We start from the raw sequence: 17517 nt of genomic DNA, 5'->3' as shown, positions 1-17517 counted from the left end.
AACATTGAGGCCACCAGCTGGTTTATGACCAGCACCCTACCCTGGAAAGAAATAACCCTAAGCAAGCCTGACCAGCGTCCCAGCCGGGCGACGACTTTCGTCTCTAGCTCCTGCCAGTTCGCCGGCCAAGCATCCTCAGTGGGACTCAGGTAGATCCCCAGGTAGAGGAGGTGCGTGGTACTCCACGCATAATCCTTCATCTCTTCCGGCAGGGAGTCCACCTGCCACTGGCCCACTAGAAGTCCGGAGCACTTACTCCAGTTGATCCTAGCGGACGAAGCAGCTGAGAACACCTGCTGGCATTCGTGCATCCTCCGCAGGTCAACAGGATCAGTGAACGTAAGGAGAATGTCATCGGCATAGGCCGAGAGAACCACCTCCACCCCCGGTCCTGGTAGAACCAGGCCTGCCAACCGCCTCCTAAGAAGACACAGGAATGGCTCCACACAGACCGAGTACAACTGCCCAGACATGGGGCACCCCTGGCGTACCCCCCTCCCAAAGCGAATGGGAGCCAACAATGCACCGTTAATCTTCATGAGACACTCTGCTGCGGTGTACAAAAGCCGGACCCGGGCCACAAAATGCGGTCCAAAACCGAACGCTTGCAGTGTCCCGAAGAGGTAATCATGGTCCACCCTGTCAAAAGCCTTCTCCTGATCCAGGGATAGAAAAGCTGCTGACTGACCAGTGCCCTGGGCCAGATGGATCAGGTCCCTAACCAAATGGATGTTATCTTGGATGGACCGACCAGGGACTGTATAGGACTGGTCAGGGTGGATCATTTGGGATAGTACGGAGCCCAGGCGATTTGCCATCGCCCGTGCAAAAACTTTATACTCTGTACAGAGGAGAGAGACCGGGCGCCAGTTCTTCAACAGGCGGAGTTCGCCCTTCTTGGGCAGCAGGACAACGACTGCCCTGCGCCACGAGAGTGGCATCTCCCCGGTCGCCAGGCTCTCCCCCAGAACCTTCATGTAGTCACCCCCCAGGACATCCCAGAAGGCTCTAACAAACTCAACCGTCAGCCCATCCAGCCCAGGGGACTTACCCCTTCTGAGCTGGTGCAGGGCACCAGTCACCTCCTCCAATGATAAGGGGTCATCAAGCTGTTCAACCACCCCTCTATCTATAGTCGGTAGCCTCTCCCACAGAACCCGCTGAGCCTCCCCGCTGACACCATCCGCAGAGAACAGCGTTCCATAAAAGGACCGAACTAATGCACTAATCCCCACTGGGTCTGTGACCGAGGAGCCATCGTCCGCGAGCAGCTCGACGAGCTGTTTGCGGGCTCCTCGCCCTTTCTCCAGAGAGAGAAAGAAAGGTGAAGCCCGGTCCAGATCATGCAGCATCTGGACTCGCGACCTCACGTAAGCACCTCGGGACCGCTCAAGCTGCAGGTCCCTCAGCGCTTCCTTCCTCTCCTGAAACTCTCCCCACTCACAGGAGTCCTCACCGACCCGGCCCAAGCGAGACTCTGCGTCGAGTAACTCCTTCTCGAGTCGCTCGACTGCCGCGTCCCGCCTTCTGGTCGACCCTCCCGTGTAGTCCTGACAGAAAAGACGGATGTGAGCTTTCCCCACATCCCACCACTGCTTAAGGGAAGGGAAGCCCCTCTGCCTCTCTCTCCACTTCACCCAGAACCGCCTGAAAGACTCCCGGAATCGGCGATCCTCCAGCAGCTGGTTATTAAAGTGCCAGTACGCGGACCCAGCCCGCGTGCGCGCTGGAATAAAATCCACTCGCACCAGGCAGTGGTCCGAACATGGCACCGTCCGCATAGAGGCCGCCGAGACCCGGGAGACATACGCTCTGGAGATGTACACACGGTCGATGCGGGAACCACCCCCCTCAGACCTCCGCGAAAACGCGTTGGAATCAGGGTGGAGATTCCGCCACGCATCAACCAGCTCGAAAGATTCAATCACACCTCTCAACTTCTTCGCCACTGCAGGGGCACACTGAATACCAGAGCGATCTCGCGTCTCAAGGGTACAATTGAAATCCCCCCCAAGGAAGACACACTCTCCGCAATCAATGGTGCTCAGCAGAGCAGTCACCTCCTGAAGTAACCGCGCTTGCATCGTGCCGGTGCTGGGGGCGTACACGTTAATGAAATGTAACGGCACGCCATCCAGGATCACGGCCAGATAGAGCAAACGGCCTGGCACAACTTCCTGCACCTTCACAATCTCTGGCTGGAAAGTCGGGGCCAACAGGAAAGCCACCCCACTTGACTTTGTACTGAGGTGGCTCATGTAGACCCCCCCCTCCCACTCCAGGACCCAGGTGGGCTCGTCACTAACAACAGTGTGCGTCTCTTGTAGAAAGCTCACTGCATACTTCCCCTCTCTGAGGACCGATAGATGGTGAAACCTACGAAGGTCCCCCCTTCCACCGTTTATATTTAGGCTAACTACTGTGAACTTGAACGCTCACTAGACTTATTCCTCAAGCTCCTTGTGGGAGTGAAGCCCCGCTCTTTTAGGAGCTTCAAAAACTCCCCGAATTGACGCTTATCACAAGCACTTAGAGCATTATCCCTACTGTTAAGGATAGCACTAAGTGTCCGGATAGTTCCCCCCAGGTCTGACCACCGTTCGGTAGCTAGCCGGACTTTGCTCCTACTGTGCTGATGTTCATGCAAAAACTCTCGAATCTCAATGATGCCGGCCGCTCGAGCCACAGCACTGGAGTCCTGGCATTCTGCCAACCCACTGACACCTGAAGCAACATCTTCCTCCTCCCTGCACTCAAGGTCATGGCCCAGATTTGGCAGACTGCCACTGGCTGCCAGCTCGCTCTCTTCACTGTGTAAACTGGCTCCAACACCCTCCCCCCCCCTCCGGCATGATCCCACCCCCGGGATCAATGTCGAGGGAGAGTCCTGACACCTCCAACAGCGATGAGCCGGCCAGTGTATGGCCAGGCTCCTGCACACTCTCCCCGCCCTCTACAACTGGGCCTGGGGAAGAACAAAAACAGGGCGCCCCCAGGGCCCGCGGTCCACCTTCACCCCCGGAATCTGACTGAGAGACACGACCCGCAACAGCCCCGTCCCCCTCCGCATCCAGGGAACCCACTCCCCCAGCATCACCCAGAGAGTCTCCATCCTCCACCACCAGGGGAGTACCCTCACTGGGGCCCACTGAGGGAGCCAGTGTTTCTGGACTCTCCCCTACTTCCTCAGTCTGTGGGGCAGCACACCCCTCAGTTACTCTCATAGTTCTAATGAGGAGCATAGGCTGGGAAACCACCCCTACAACCGAGACCCCCCCTTCGGGTTGTCCCTGCTCGTCCTCCCTCCCAGGGGACACATTCCCAGGGCAGCCAACCCCAACATCTTGTGAGATATCACCCTCTGAAGGCCCCTGGGACGAAAGGGCAACCCCCGGCCTAGAGGACACTAGTCGTGGATCACCATCCTCTACCGGAGTGGAGGGTCTCGGGGCAGGCAGCCCCCTGGCCTTATGCCCAGGGCCATCCTCTTCCTCACCAGACGCACGCCTCCTCTTTACCCCCACGGCGGGCGGTGGTTCGGTGACCTCCATAAAGGAGGAGTCCTCCACCTCCACACCGCCAGCTTCCTCTCTTTCATCCCTTTGATCAGCCACCGCAGATCTCAACAGGAACTCCCCCGCCCCCTCCCGTACCTCCTCAGCTCCTTGCTAAGCCCCGCCAGGTGCCCCCTGGACCTCTCCGGGCCCAACAGGCACCCTTTGGGTGGGCTCAGGTGTGGGCGTGGGCTCATCCGTTTGCGATTGTTTCGCTTTAAGATTTCTCTTTTTCCTCGTGGGATTCTTCCCCTTCTGCACGTGCCATTCCCCCTCCTCCTCCTCGCCCTCCCCCTGCACCTCTCCGCCAAGCTCCGCCGCAGGTACAGGACGTGGGGGTCGAGGGGCAGTGCTGCCCTGGGCCGCCAAGGTGGAACCGGCAGCCCCGGGTGGGCCAGCAGTGTCTCCCCGGGTCACCGAGGTGGAACTGGCAGCCCTGGGTGGGCCAGCAGTGTTTTCCTGGGCTGCAGCGTTGGGATTTCTCGCAGCACCCCGGCCATTGGGACAATCCCTGCGGAAGTGCCCGAACTCTTTACACGCATGACACCGTGCTTCCCCCCAACTCCAATACACGCGGTATTGGAGCCCCGCATTCTTAACGACAAAACTTCCCTCCGCGCCCATCCCTAATCCTACTTCCATGTACACCCGCCTCTTAAATGTATAGCTCCTTTGGAGACGAGTGCTGCAGCGCCAGGTCTGTTTAAGCCTAGTCAGCCTGGACCGCACCTCCCCAATCTCTGCCAGGTGTGGGCCAAGGAGCGCATCCCGGATGAAAGTGGGAACGTTGCGCAGGAGAACCGGTCGCACGGTGGACACCCATGGTTCCACCGGTACAAAGATCCCCCTCACTATAAGCCCCTTCTCCAAAGCTAGGGCCACATCCTGCTGTTCCTTTAGGATGAACTGACATTTACCCCATCCAACCTCAGCAGAGGCAATCTCGTCCTTCTTGAAGAGATCAAACAGGCTCTCCGCTAATTCCTCCTTGGACCACCGGTCCCCGGTTTGGACCGTAATCCCGTACTCGAGCCCCCCCAAGTTGACATAGGGCTCCTTCTCGAGTGACTCCGGAGCCGCAGCCGAAGCCACATCTGCGTAGCTCCGACCCTGACCCCGACCCCGAGCTGCTGCCATCCTGACAGGGGTACAGAACAACACCCGAAACAACAGCAGTCCTCGCACAAAAACGCTCTCAGAGTCAGTCTCAGTCTAAAGAGCGGCAGAAGCAGTTCTCTCCAGTCGAGCAAAGGAACACGCCCACGCTTATCCTCACCGCCGAGTGCAGCATTTGTGGCTTTCTGAGGCCTTTCGAGCCCCTCCGGAATCTGCCAGATTTTGAAAAGTACCTTCACTTTGTTGAGCCCGAAGTCCCAGTCCGGGCACCATGTTATGGAAGCTGGATTGTGGAGCTAGAATCGACACAAACACCACATCTTCCCAACTCCCAGTCTCCAGGTACGATTGGCAATCCGCCAGCCACTGCCGCTCCCACAGCTCTGCAGACAAGCGCTGGAGTTCCTCACTAAATGGAGAAATCCTTCGACAAAGGAAAGTTTCCGAAGTCCAACGTTCACTCAAACTTCGAACTCCCACTGCCTCTGTCCCTCTTCCTTCAACACAATCTTCAAAGGTTGCTTCAATCCTCTCAGCCACCGGAGCAGAGAGCAACACAACCTCTCTCTCTCTCTCTCTCTCTCTCTCTCTCTCTCTCTCTCTCTCTCTCTCTCTCTCTCTCTCTCTCTCTCTCTCTCTCTCTCTCTCTCTCTCTCTCTCTCTCTCTCTCTCTCTCATCTCTCTCTCTCTCTCCTCTCTCTCTCTCTCTCTCTCTCTCTCTCTCTCTCTCTCTCTCTCTCTCTCTCTCTCTCTCTCTCTCTCTCTCTCTCTCTCTCTCTCTCTCTCTCTCTCTCTCTCTCTCTCTCTCTCTCTCTCTCTCTCTCTCTCTCCTGACATGGATAGAAAATTGGTTGACAGACAGAAAGCAAAGAGTGGGGATAAATGGGTCCCTTTCGGAATGGCAGGCAGTGACCAGTGGGGTACCGCAAGGTTCGGTGCTGGGACCCCAGCTATTTACGATATACATTAATGACTTAGACGAAGGGATTAAAAGTACCATTAGCAAATTTGCAGATGATACTAAGTTGGGGGGTAGTGTGAATTGTGAGGAAGATGCAATAAGGCTGCAGGGTGACTTGGACAGGTTGTGTGAGTGGGCGGATACATGGCAGATGCAGTTTAATGTGGATAAGTGTGAGGTTATTCACTTTGGAAGTAAGAATAGAAAGGCAGATTATTATCTGAATGGTGTCAAGTTAGGAGGAGGGGGAGTTCAACGAGATCTGGGTGTCCTAGTGCATCAGTCAATGAAAGGAAGCATGCAGGTACAGCAGGCAGTGAAGAAAGCCAATGGAATGTTGGCCTTCGTAACAAGAGGAGTTGAGTATAGGAGCAAAGAGGTCCTTCTACAGTTGTACCGGGCCCTGGTGAGACCGCACCTGGAGTACTGTGTGCAGTTTTGGTGTCCAAATTTGAGGAAGGATATTCTTGCTATGGAGGGCGTGCAACGTAGGTTCACTAGGTTAATTCCCGGAATGGCGGGACTGTCGTATGTTGAAAGGCTGGAGCGATTGGGCTTGTATACACTGGAATTTAGAAGGATGAGGGGGGATCTTATTGAAACATATAAGATAATTAGGGGATTGGACACATTAGAGGCAGATAACATGTTCCCAATGTTGGGGGAGTCCAGAACAAGGGGCCACAGTTTGAGAATAAGGGGTAGGCCATTTAGAACGGAGATGAGGAAGAACTTTTTCAGTCAGAGGGTGGTGAAGGTGTAGAATTCTCTGCCTCAGAAGGCAGTGGAGGCCAGTTCGTTGGATGCTTTCAAGAGAGAGCTGGATAGAGCTCTTAAGGATAGCGGAGTGAGGGGGTATGGGGAGAAGGCAGGAACGGGGTACTGATTGAGAGTGATCAGCCATGATCGCATTGAATGGCGGTGCTGGCTCGAAGGGCTGAATGGCCTACTCCTGCACCTATTGTCTATTGTCTATTGTCTATTGTCTCTCTCTCTCTCCCTCTCCCTCTCCCCCTCCCTCTCCCCCTCCCCCTCCCCCTCCCCCTCTCTCTCTCTCTCTTTCTTTTATAATTTGGTTCACTCTAACTGGTGATTGGAAAGCAGTGTTGATCTGAGACTGGTCAAGTTTTAACTGAGTAGGAGTAGTGAGTTTCAATACCAACTGACACAGGGAGCTCTCTCTCTCTCTCCCTGAAATGCTGGAAACGTTCAGCAGCCCAGGCAGCCAATGGACCCTGGAGCTGAAACACTCAACTCAGATTTGATAACTTAGAGATAGACACAAAAAGCTGGAGTAACTCACCGGGACAGACATCATCTCTGGAGGGAGATAACTCAGAAACTGATGACAGATTCTCTCCGCGGCTGCTGCCTGTCTCACTGAGTGTTTGAACAGTTTCCAGTGCCGCTGCTCCGGTTCTGGTCCTTACCTACTTCGGTTCAGGAGGAGACTCCGTCAGTGAACGTCCGCTGTGGTCGCCGCTCCAGTCCGCTGTGGTCGCCGCTCCAGTCCGCTGTGGTCGCCGCTCCAGTCCGCTGTGGTCGCCGCTCCAGTCCGCTGTCAATACTTGTTCCTCTGTCCCTCTCTCCCCCTCCCCCTGCCCAGTTCTCCCACTGTCCTCCTGTCTCCACCCATATCCTTTCTTTGTCCCGCCCCCCTAAAGAAGGGTCTCGACCCGAAACGTCACCCATTCCTTCTCTCCGGAGATGCTGCCTGTCCCGCTGAGTTACTGCAGCATTTTGTGATACCTTCGTGTCAAATACTTGGATGGATTGCTGCACCTTATCAATAAGGCTCAAGATGTGTGTGGGTTCACCTGTTGCCGAGTAACTTTACTCTTTACCCGCCCCGGGACTCCGAGCTGTGAGGCTCAGACAGACAGTGCGGAAACAGGGGACAATTATACCTACAATCAGAAACCCACGCAGGTCACAGGGAGAATCTGTCCAGACACCACCCGTAGTCGGGATCGAACCCGGGTCTCTGGCACTGCAGGCGCTGTAAGGCTGTAACTCTGCCGCTGCGCACATTATATAAACAAGCCCAGTCTGGGGTCACCGGCAATGGACTGAATACATCACGGGGGGAAACAAGACAGACACAAAATGCTGGAGTAACTCAGCGGGACAGGGAGCATCTCTGGATAGAAGCAATGGGTGCCGTTTCGGGTCAAGACCCTTCAGAATGAAGTCAGGGGAGAGGGAGTCCACATAGATTCAAACATCGACTTTAAAACCAACATAAAAAAGGTTTGGAAAGTTAGGAAAAGGGGACGTACAACGTGATCTGGGTGTCCTAATGCATCAGTCACTGAAAGGAAGCATGCAGGTGCAGCAAGCAGTGAAGAAAGCCATTGGAATGTTGGCCTTCATAACAAGAGGAGTTGAGTATAGGAGCAAAGAGGTCCTTCTGCAGTTGTACAGGGCCCTAGTGTGACTGCAACTGGAGTACTGTGTGCAGTTTTGGTCTCCAAATTTGAGGAAGGATATTCTTGCTATTGAGGGCGTGCAGCGTAGGTTTACTAGGTTAATTCCCGGAATGGCGGGACTGTCATATGTGGAAAGACTGGAGCGACTGGGTTTGTATACACTGGAATTTAGAAGGATGAGAGGGGATCTTATCGAAACGTATAAGATTATTAAGGGGTTGGACATGTTAGAGGCAGGAAACGTTCCCAATGATGGGGGAGTCCAGAACAAGGGGCCACAGTTTAAGAATAAGGGGTAGGCCATTTAGAATGGAGATGAAGAAAAACTTTTTCAGTGAGAGAGTTGTGAATCTGTGGTATTCTCTGCCTCAGAAGGCAGTGGAGGCCAATTCTCTGAATGCATTCAAGAGAGAGCTAGATGCAGCTCTTAAGGATAGCGGAGTCAGGGGGTATGGGGAGATGGCAGGAACGGGGTAATGATTGAGAATGATCAGCCATGATCACATTGAATGGCGGTGCTGGCTCGAAGGGCCGAATGGCCTACTCCTGCACCTATTGTCTATTTCTATTGTCTATTGGAATAAAGTAAAGTTCAGTTTGGCAAATTTCAGGTTCACCAGGAATTTCCTATCAATTGCAGCAGCATAGATATACTTCCACTCAATGGTTCTCTCCCACATCACCTAGTATCTGATAAGTCGGTGCTCAACATCGATGTGGAGTCCTGGGAGAGCCTTGCAGCTGACCGCCTTGCAGCTGACCGTACGTGGTGGAGAGGTGCCCTGAACCAACATCTCTAAACGGGGGAAGAGAAACTCATGAACGCAGCGGCAGACAAGCGGGCACGCAGAAAGGAACGCAGCAACTTCAACAGACCAGAGACCACACACACACGTGACCTTTGCGACAGAGACTGTCACTCCCACATTGGTCTCTTCAGCCACAAGCGACGCTGCTCTAGCCGAGGTGTGGAGCAAGCAGCCAACTAGGATGCATCACCCATGGTCAGCCATGACCGAGGGGGCCTAAGAACTGGTCTGATACACACCGCACTGCCTTAAAACCACTGGAATCATTATATAAACAAGCACTTAAAACTTTGGACAAGACACCATTCAGTTTTCATTATTGCCACATTCTAAAGAAATATAATCTGCTTCGCTGGAAAACCTCATCAAATACAAAAATGTCTGCTTGGTTTATAGGATTCTGCATGGTTTAGCTGCTCCTTCTCTGTCTGGTTTCATCAACTTCAAATCTACTGCAAACAGAGCTACCAGAGGTGCAGCTAGGGGGGCTGCACTGTCCCATTCAGGAAAATTGCATGTAGACAGGCTGTCTGTTCCTTCAGAGCATCACATCAATGGTATTCAGTACCACAATCAGTTAGAGATTCCCCATCATGTTATTCATTTAAGCGTAAGGTCAAGAAATGGTTTATTGAGAACCAACAATGTCAACACTGATGCCAGTTTTATCCAACTTGAACGTGACTTTCAAAACTTAAACTTAATAAATGTAAACTTTAAATTAAGACTGTACTCACACAGTATTTTAACATCTGCTGTTTGGGTTTTGTCTGCTCATTTTATTGCTTTGTATGGTAATGTACTATGTTTTTAACTATTGTACATATTGTATTGTATTTCTTTTCTAGGATGCCAAACAACATCAGGCTGAGGGACTGTCGATGAAAACTAGCCTCTCGGCTAACTCGAGTACATTTACATTTGTTTAAATGCCAATGTTGGAGTAACTCAGTGGGTCAGGCAGCATCCGTGGAGAATATGGATAGGTGACGTTTCACAGAGTGCTGGAGTAACTCAGTGGGTCAGGCAGCATCTGTGGGGCAGAGGGATGGGTGATGTTTCGGGAGGTGAGAACATTCTTCAGATTGAAAGTACGGGTGGGGGGGGGGGGGGGGCTGGGGTGGGGAGAGGTGAAGAGTTGGAGGCAAGGAAAGACCAGGACTAAACTGGGCTGACAGCAAATGACCTCAGGCAGGACGGTGCCTGGTGGGCCCATTGCTGACCAGTGTGGGCCCATTGCTCGCCAGTGAGGGCCCATTGCTGGCCAGTGTGGGCCTATTGCCGGCCAGTGTGGGCCCATTGCCGGCCAGTGTGGGCCTATTGCCGGCCAGTGAGGGCCCATTGCTGGCCAGTGAGGGTCCATTGCTTGCCAGTGTGGACCCATTGCTCGCCAGTGTGGGCCCATTGCTGGCCAGTGTGGGCCCATTTCTCGCCAGTGTGGGCCCATTGCTCGCCAGTGGGGGTTTGCTCTCTGGAGGGATACAATGGGGTGAACTGTGGATCTGGTTAAATGACGAGGATGGAGGAAGACGGGAGTTTTAATAGAAGTTAATTTTAAAGTCTGAAGCAGTCTGGAGAAGGGTTTCAACCTGAAACGTCCCCCATTCCTTCTCCCCAGAGTTGCTGCCTGTCCCACTGAGTTACTGCAGCATTTTGTGTAGGAAAATAACTGCAGATGCTGGTGCAAATCGAAAGTATCACAAAATGCTGGAGTAACTCAGCGGTTCAGGCAGCATCTAGGAGAGAAGGAATGGGTGACGTTTCGGGTCGAGACCCTTCTTCAGACTGAAATTCAGTCTGAAATGCAGCATTTTGTGTTTATGTCAACTGTGCAAGTTGCCAGCCTTCGTTTACGGCAGTGGCTTCAGACAGTGACATCTGATCCAGGGCCCGCGGGGACCCACCTGGAGGGCTGGCGAGCAGACCGGCTGCGGGAGGGAGGGAATGCACGGCCTGGATGGAGGAGTGGGCCATTGGAGGCCCTGCAGCAGCCTAGGGCTCAGTTAGACCGGGCCTTGCTGGAGGCCCTGCAGCAGCCTGGGGCTCAGTTAGATCGGGCACTGCTGGAGACCTTGCAGCAGTCTGGGGCTCAGTTAGACCAGGCACTGCTGGAGGCCCTGCAGCAGCCTGGGGCTCAGTTACACCGGGCCCTGCTGAAGGCCCTGCAGCAGCCTGGGCCTCAGTTAGACCGGGTACTGCTGGAGGCCCTGCAGCAGCCTGGGGCTCGGTTAGACCAGGCACTGCTGGAGGCCCTGCAGCAGCCTGGGGCTCAGTTAGACCGGGCACTGCTGGAGGCCCTGTAGCAGCCTGGGGCTCAGTTAGACCGGGCACTGCTGGAGGCCCTGTAGCAGCCTGGTGCTCAGTTAGACTGGGCACTGCTGGAGGCCCTGTAGCAGCCTGGGGCTCAGTTAGACAGGGCCCTGCTGGAGGCCCTGCAGCAGCCTGGGGCTCAGTTAGACCGGGAACTGTTGGAGGCCCTGCAGCAGCCTGGGGCTCGGCTGGACGGGCTGCCGATCCAAGATGCTGAGCGCGTGGACCGCACGTGACCTACAGCGGTGGAGCAGCGGTGGAGGACACCATGGCTACGCCTGGCCAGGCCAACCCTGCAACACCACCAGGACAACAGACCTTCATGTGACATTTAATTCTCCCGTCTAAATCGTTAATATGTATTGTAAATAGCTTGGGTCCCAGCACCGAGCCTTGCGGCATCCCACTGATCACTGCCTGCCATTCTGAAAAGGACCCGTTAATTCCTACTCTTTGCTTCCTGTCTGCCAACCAGGTTTCTATCCATGTGTAAGAAGGAACTGCAGATTCTGGTTTAAACCGAAGATAGACACAAAAAGCTGGAGTAACACAGCGTGACAGGCAGCATCTGTGGAGAGAAGTAATGGGTGACGATTCGGGTCGAGACCCTTCTTCAGACATGTCAATATCCTACCCCAATACCATGTGCTCTAACTTTGCACACTAATCTCCTGTGTGGGACCTTGTCGAAGGCTTTTTGAAAGTCCAGATACACCACATCCATTGGCTCTCTCTTATCCATTCTACTTGTTACATCCTCAAAAAAGCTCCAGATTAGTCAAGCATGATTTCTCCTTCATAAATCCATGCTGACTTTGACTGATCCTGTCACTGCTTTCCAAATGCGCTGCTATTACATCTTTAATAATTGACTCAAGCATCTTTCCCACTATCGATGTCAGGCTAACAGGTCTATAACATTGGAAAATGATCACCAATGCATCCACGATTTCTAGAGCCACCTCCTTAGGTACTCTGGGATGCAGACCATCAGACCCTGGGGATCTATCTGCCTTCAATCCCAACAGTTTACCAAACACCATTTCCTGACTAATGTGAATTCTCTTCAGTTCCTCCCTCCCACTAGATCCTCGGTCCTCTAATACAACTGTTATACACTTGTACTGGATCTGAGATGCATATCTGCAATGTATCTAAGTGTTTATATATAGTGGTACTTGTACTGAACTGTATACAACAATGATTTACACTGTACCTCAGTACATGTGACCAATGAAGTACCATACCATACCATGCTACAATATCGCGTCCTTATATCATGAACGCGTCGTGTACCGTTTGTACGATAACAACATTAAAAAGACACCTGGACAAGTACCTGGGTAGGAAAGGTTGAGAGGGATATGGTCCAAACACTGGCAGGTGGAACTAGCGGAAATGGGACGTCATGGTCGGCATGTACATGTTGGGCCGAAGCGCCTGTTCCCATGCTGTGTGACTCCATGACCCATCTGGCGGTGAGGAATCGTGAGGGTAAATATCTGGCTGATGAATGGACCGTCCCTTACACCAGGCAATCTCCTTCCCTGCTTCTCTGGGGCAGTGTCACAGCTCCACCCACCCCCTTCCAGCTCCTCTCATTCCAGCTGCTCTCACCGATCCAGCTTTCATCCCCATTCTCCTCTGGCTAGAGCCATCCTGAGAGTGGCAGAGTTACACAGCACCACTCCTGTTAATAAGTTTTGCTCCTCTCTCGGACGGGAGTTACAGATTCGAGGCCGCGCACACCTTTCTTCCAGCGGCCTCTCCTCCCCACCCTGCCTAACCAGACGCGCTACGCCCAGAAACGTCACCTATCCATGTTCTCCAGAGATGCTGCCTGACCCGCTGAGTTACTCCAGCACTCTGTGAAACGTCACCTATCCATGTTCTCCACAGATGCTGCCTGACCCGCTGAGTTACTCCAGCATTTTGTGTCTTTCCTTAGTTTCAGATGTTGGCTGCCAATTGCCATGGAATCGAAATAAGATAAAACGCTAGAAATATCGTCTGTACATCTTCCAATCAATATCACCCTCCCATTTGTATCCACCCATCACTTGCCAGACTTTGTTCCACCCCCACCTCACTTCCAGCTTTCATGCCCCTACTGCAGATGGTCTGATGGAGCTGAAACATCGCCTTTAGACTTTAGATTTCACAGATGCAGCTTGGAAACAGACCCTTTGGCCCACCGAGTCCACGCCACCCAGCGATCACCCACACTCACATTATCCTACACACTAGGGACAATTTACAATTTTTACTGAAGCCTATTAACCTACAAACCTGTAAGTCTTTGGAATGTGGGAGGAACGTAGATCACCCAGAAAAATTTACAGGATCGAACCCGTGTTTCTGGCGCTGTAAGGCAGCAACTCTACTGCTGTACCACTGTGTCGCATATCAGTGTTGATGGACAGAGGGATCTGAAGAAGGGTCTGAAGAAGGGTCTCGACCCGAAACGTCACCCATTCCTTCTCTCCTGAGATGCTGCCTGACCTGCTGAGCTACTCCAGCATTTTGTGAAATAAATACCTAGTGTTGATGTACAGAGGGATCTTGAGTTCCATCCATAACTCTCTGAAAGTGGCAACACAAGTAGATAGCGTAGTAAAGCATATAAATGGTATGCTTGCTTAATTGGTTGAGGTATTGAGTATGAGACAGATATTCGTGATGGTGCTTTATGGGAATTTGGTTCAGCTGCATTTGGAGTATTGTGTGCAGTGCTGGTCACCCCAGTACATGAAGGATGTGGAGGCTTTGGAAAGCGTACAGAGGAGGTTCACCAAAATGGTTGGATAGGGGTATTGTGCTGCAGTGAGAGGCTGCACGACATGGACTGTTTTCTCTGGAATTTTGGATGTTGAGGCGAGACCTGATAAAATTAGGAGTGGCATAGACAGGGTAGATTGTCAGGAACTTGTTCCCAGGATGAAAATGTCAAATACCAGAGGGCAGTGCTTTAAGGTGAGAAGGTGAAAGTTTAAAGGACACGTGTGGGGCAAGATCTTTTATACAGAAGGTGGTGAATGTGTAGCCCATGCAGCCAGGGGTGGTGATTGGGGGACATAATAGCAGTAAGAGACGTTTGGATAGGCACCCGGATATCAGGGAGTGTAGGGATATGGAATATTTGCAGGGGCATAAGAGTTGGTCTTGGCATCATATTTGCCCAAAGGGCCGTTCTCGTGCTGTACTGGTCTATGTTCGATGTTGTATGAACTGTTTTCACTGACTGGTGACTCCTGGGATGCGGCCATTTTCCTGCAGTAGGCTTTGGTTGCCAGGAGGTGGTGCTGTGTGGCAGTGATGGGGTTGTGTAGGATGGTCCATCGCCAACCAGATATTTGGTGTGATGCCCGGTCTTTCATACCTTTCAGTGAAAGCGTATCTACTGCACCTCCACCTTTGCATTGTATACACCTTGGTCCAGGAGTGAAAGTCAGATTCAGATTAGTTTGTTGTCAAATACACCATGGGATAATGAAATTGCTCGTATTTGTGAAGCTCACGGAGAAACCAACAAATAGTGCAAACTGAAACAGTACAAACAATACTCAAGTGTAATAAGTGAGTGAGGTGGAGCTGCACAACACACAGAGTGTTGGAGTAACTCAGTGGGTCAGGCAGCATCTGTGCACGGAATGGACAGGTGACATTTTCGGTCGGGGCTCTGACGAATGGTCTCGACCCAAAACGTTACCCATTCCTTCTCTCCGGAGATGCTGCCTGTCCCGCTGAATTACTTCAGCTTTTTGTGTAGGAAAATAACTGCAGATGCTGGTACAAATCGAAGGTATCACAAAATGTTGGAGTAACTCAGCAGGTCAGTAATCATCTAGGAGACAAGGAATGGGTAACGTTAGTTGCTTCCTGACCTGCTGAGTTGCTCCAGCATTTTGTGATACGTCAGCTTTTTGCGTGTCTCTCTTCTTCAGACTGATGGACAGTGGGCAGAACACTGGAAAAGAGAGGTGGGGACAGGACGAAGCCTGGCAGATCAGGTAGGTAACTCCTGTAGGTGTGATCAAGGCAGTTACTGAGAAAGAACTTTCTGTAAATGCCACCAAGACTGCTGTAAAATACTAAACAAGAAGTGAATATCACCAACAACCACCAAGATCCATCAAAACCTAAGATTGACACCATTGTTTATCTGAAGATTGACACAAAAGGCTGGAGTAACTCAGTGGGACAGGCAGCACCTCATTCCTTCTCTCCGGAGATGCTGCTTCTCCCTCTGAGTTACTCCAGCTTTTTGTGTCTATATTCGGTTTAAACCAATAACTGCAGTTCCTTCTTATACCATTGTTTGTCTGTCGACCAGCAAAATGGTGTTGTTCCTGCAGTGGGTCATGATGGCCAGGAGGTGGTGCTGTGTGACAGCGGAAGGTCGGTAGGAATGACCATTGCCTTCCACAGGTCTCACAAAATGCTGGAGTATCTCAGCGGGTCAGGCAGCATCTGTGGAGAGAAGGAATGGGTGACGTTTCGTCTCGAGGCGCTTCTTCAGACTGATTGCCTTCCACACGTTTGTGTGATGCCCATTCCTTCTAACCTTTCAATGAAAAAGTCAACCACGACTTGGATTCCCCCTCCAAATGGTTACATACAGCAGGTCCACGGCTGACCTGTAGACCTCGGGTGTGGAGCAAAGGTCAGATACAGACTAGGATTAGAGGCACAAGAAATTGCAGATGGCGGAATGCTGAGCAACATTCAAAGTGCTGGAGGACGTCAGCAGATCAGTCAATGTCTGTGGCGGGAATGACAGATGAACCTTCGGATCAGGACCCGCCATCAAATGCAGATGTTTATTGCCATAAACACCAGGGTGCAATGGAATCCCTCATCTGCACGAAGCTCACATCTGTCCGTCCCATTCCCTGTGTTTACCCCCTTGTTCCTCTAAACCGTTCCCATCCATGTACCCGTCCCATGCAAGTGTCTTTTAAATGCTGTTATATTATCCGCCTCAACTACCTCCTCTGGCAACTCGTTCCATATATCCACCACACTCTGAGTGAGAAAGTTGCCCCTCAGGTTCCCATTAAATCTTGCTGATGATAGCGCCTCGTGTTGATGCTTTTGATGGTGGGGAGGGCAGTGCCCATGATGGACCGGGCTGTGTCCACCACTCCCTGCAACCTCTTGCGTTTCTGTGCGTTGGGATTGCCGGACCAGGCCATGATACAGCCAGTCGGGTTACTGTCTCCAGTGACCTGTAGAACTCTTCGAGAGTATCAGTGACATATCCAATCTCAACTTCTAAGAATGTAGACGCACTGGCGTGCCTTCTTTGTGATTAGGTACAGGTGTTGTGATAAACCTTCTGGAAATCGTATAATCGTCCGCATGCCGTCTGCCTTCTTAACCACTCGTCGGACCAGCTGGCTAACTGTGTAGGAAGGAACTGCAGATGTTGGTTTACATCAAAGATAGACACAAAATGCTGGAGTAACTCAGCATATTGACCTCTCTTATATTGACCTCTCTAACGTCAGGCCACGCTTGCTTTCCCTCTCTCCACCCACCCCCCCCCCCCCACCCGAATTCTCCGACCAGTTTGACTGTTATTAAACGTGATTACATTTTATCTTTATGCTTCGTTGTCACCTTCCCCTCAGCTAAAATAATCTATACTAGTTTACTTGATCTCAGTCCCCGTTGATGTCTCGGTTTCACACCTTACCGTTCCATATCTCTGTGTGTCTCTCTCCCCTGACACAGTCTGAAGAAGGGTCTCGACCCGATATGTCTCCCATTCCTTCTATCCACAGATGCTGCCAATTCCGCTGAGTTACTCCAGCATTTTGTGTCTATCTTCGGACCGGCCGACCAGCTTTGTGACTCATGCACCAGAACACCGGGATCCGTCCGAAATTCACTCATTTGCAGTCTCCCTCCGTTTAGAGGAACAGCCTTGGGTGAAGACATTTCATTTTGTCTCTGCCCTGAAAACCTGATCCATTACTTGGAGAAGCCCCTCATTCTGGACTCCCCGTCAGGAGAAGCGTCAGCCGGGCTCCCACCCAGTTACACTCCAGATGGGATGTCACTCATTGTGCACCTGAACAAGCGGAGGTCCCCACTTTCTGCCATGCTTTGGGAGGGAAGGGGAGGGAGGGGGGCGGGGGTGCGATGCGAGGTCAACCAGGTTCCAAGGGAAGACGGGGAAGAGGGGGAAAAAGTGGGTGAATTAAATTAATTCGCCTGCAGAATCACGCCCGGGGAGCTGGTGGGGGCAGCAGGGACAAGACGGCCGCTTTACAAAGAGCCTCCCGCAGAGAAACTGGACAGGAAACCATTGAGTGTGATGCCAACGAGGACTA

At 52.2% G+C, this 17517-nt stretch overlaps 1 protein-coding gene across 1 annotated transcript in view; it reads right to left on the bottom strand.

The window, feature by feature from the left end:
- LOC144600461 (interferon-inducible GTPase 5-like) overlaps positions 1-7149 on the bottom strand; it is a 61747-nt gene extending 54598 nt beyond the window's left edge. The window contains exon 1 of the mRNA XM_078412079.1: positions 7062-7149. The gene's annotated coding sequence lies outside the window, so the exon portion shown is untranslated. The remainder of the gene's footprint in view (positions 1-7061) is intronic.
- Between the last annotated feature and the right edge of the window lie 10368 nt (positions 7150-17517).

Source organism: Rhinoraja longicauda, chromosome 15 (genome assembly GCF_053455715.1).
Source record: "Rhinoraja longicauda isolate Sanriku21f chromosome 15, sRhiLon1.1, whole genome shotgun sequence".
NCBI classification, from domain to species: domain Eukaryota; kingdom Metazoa; phylum Chordata; class Chondrichthyes; order Rajiformes; family Arhynchobatidae; genus Rhinoraja; species Rhinoraja longicauda.
The sequence above is the reverse complement of the archived record's forward strand: the minus strand, read 5'-3'. Positions and strand labels throughout refer to the sequence as shown.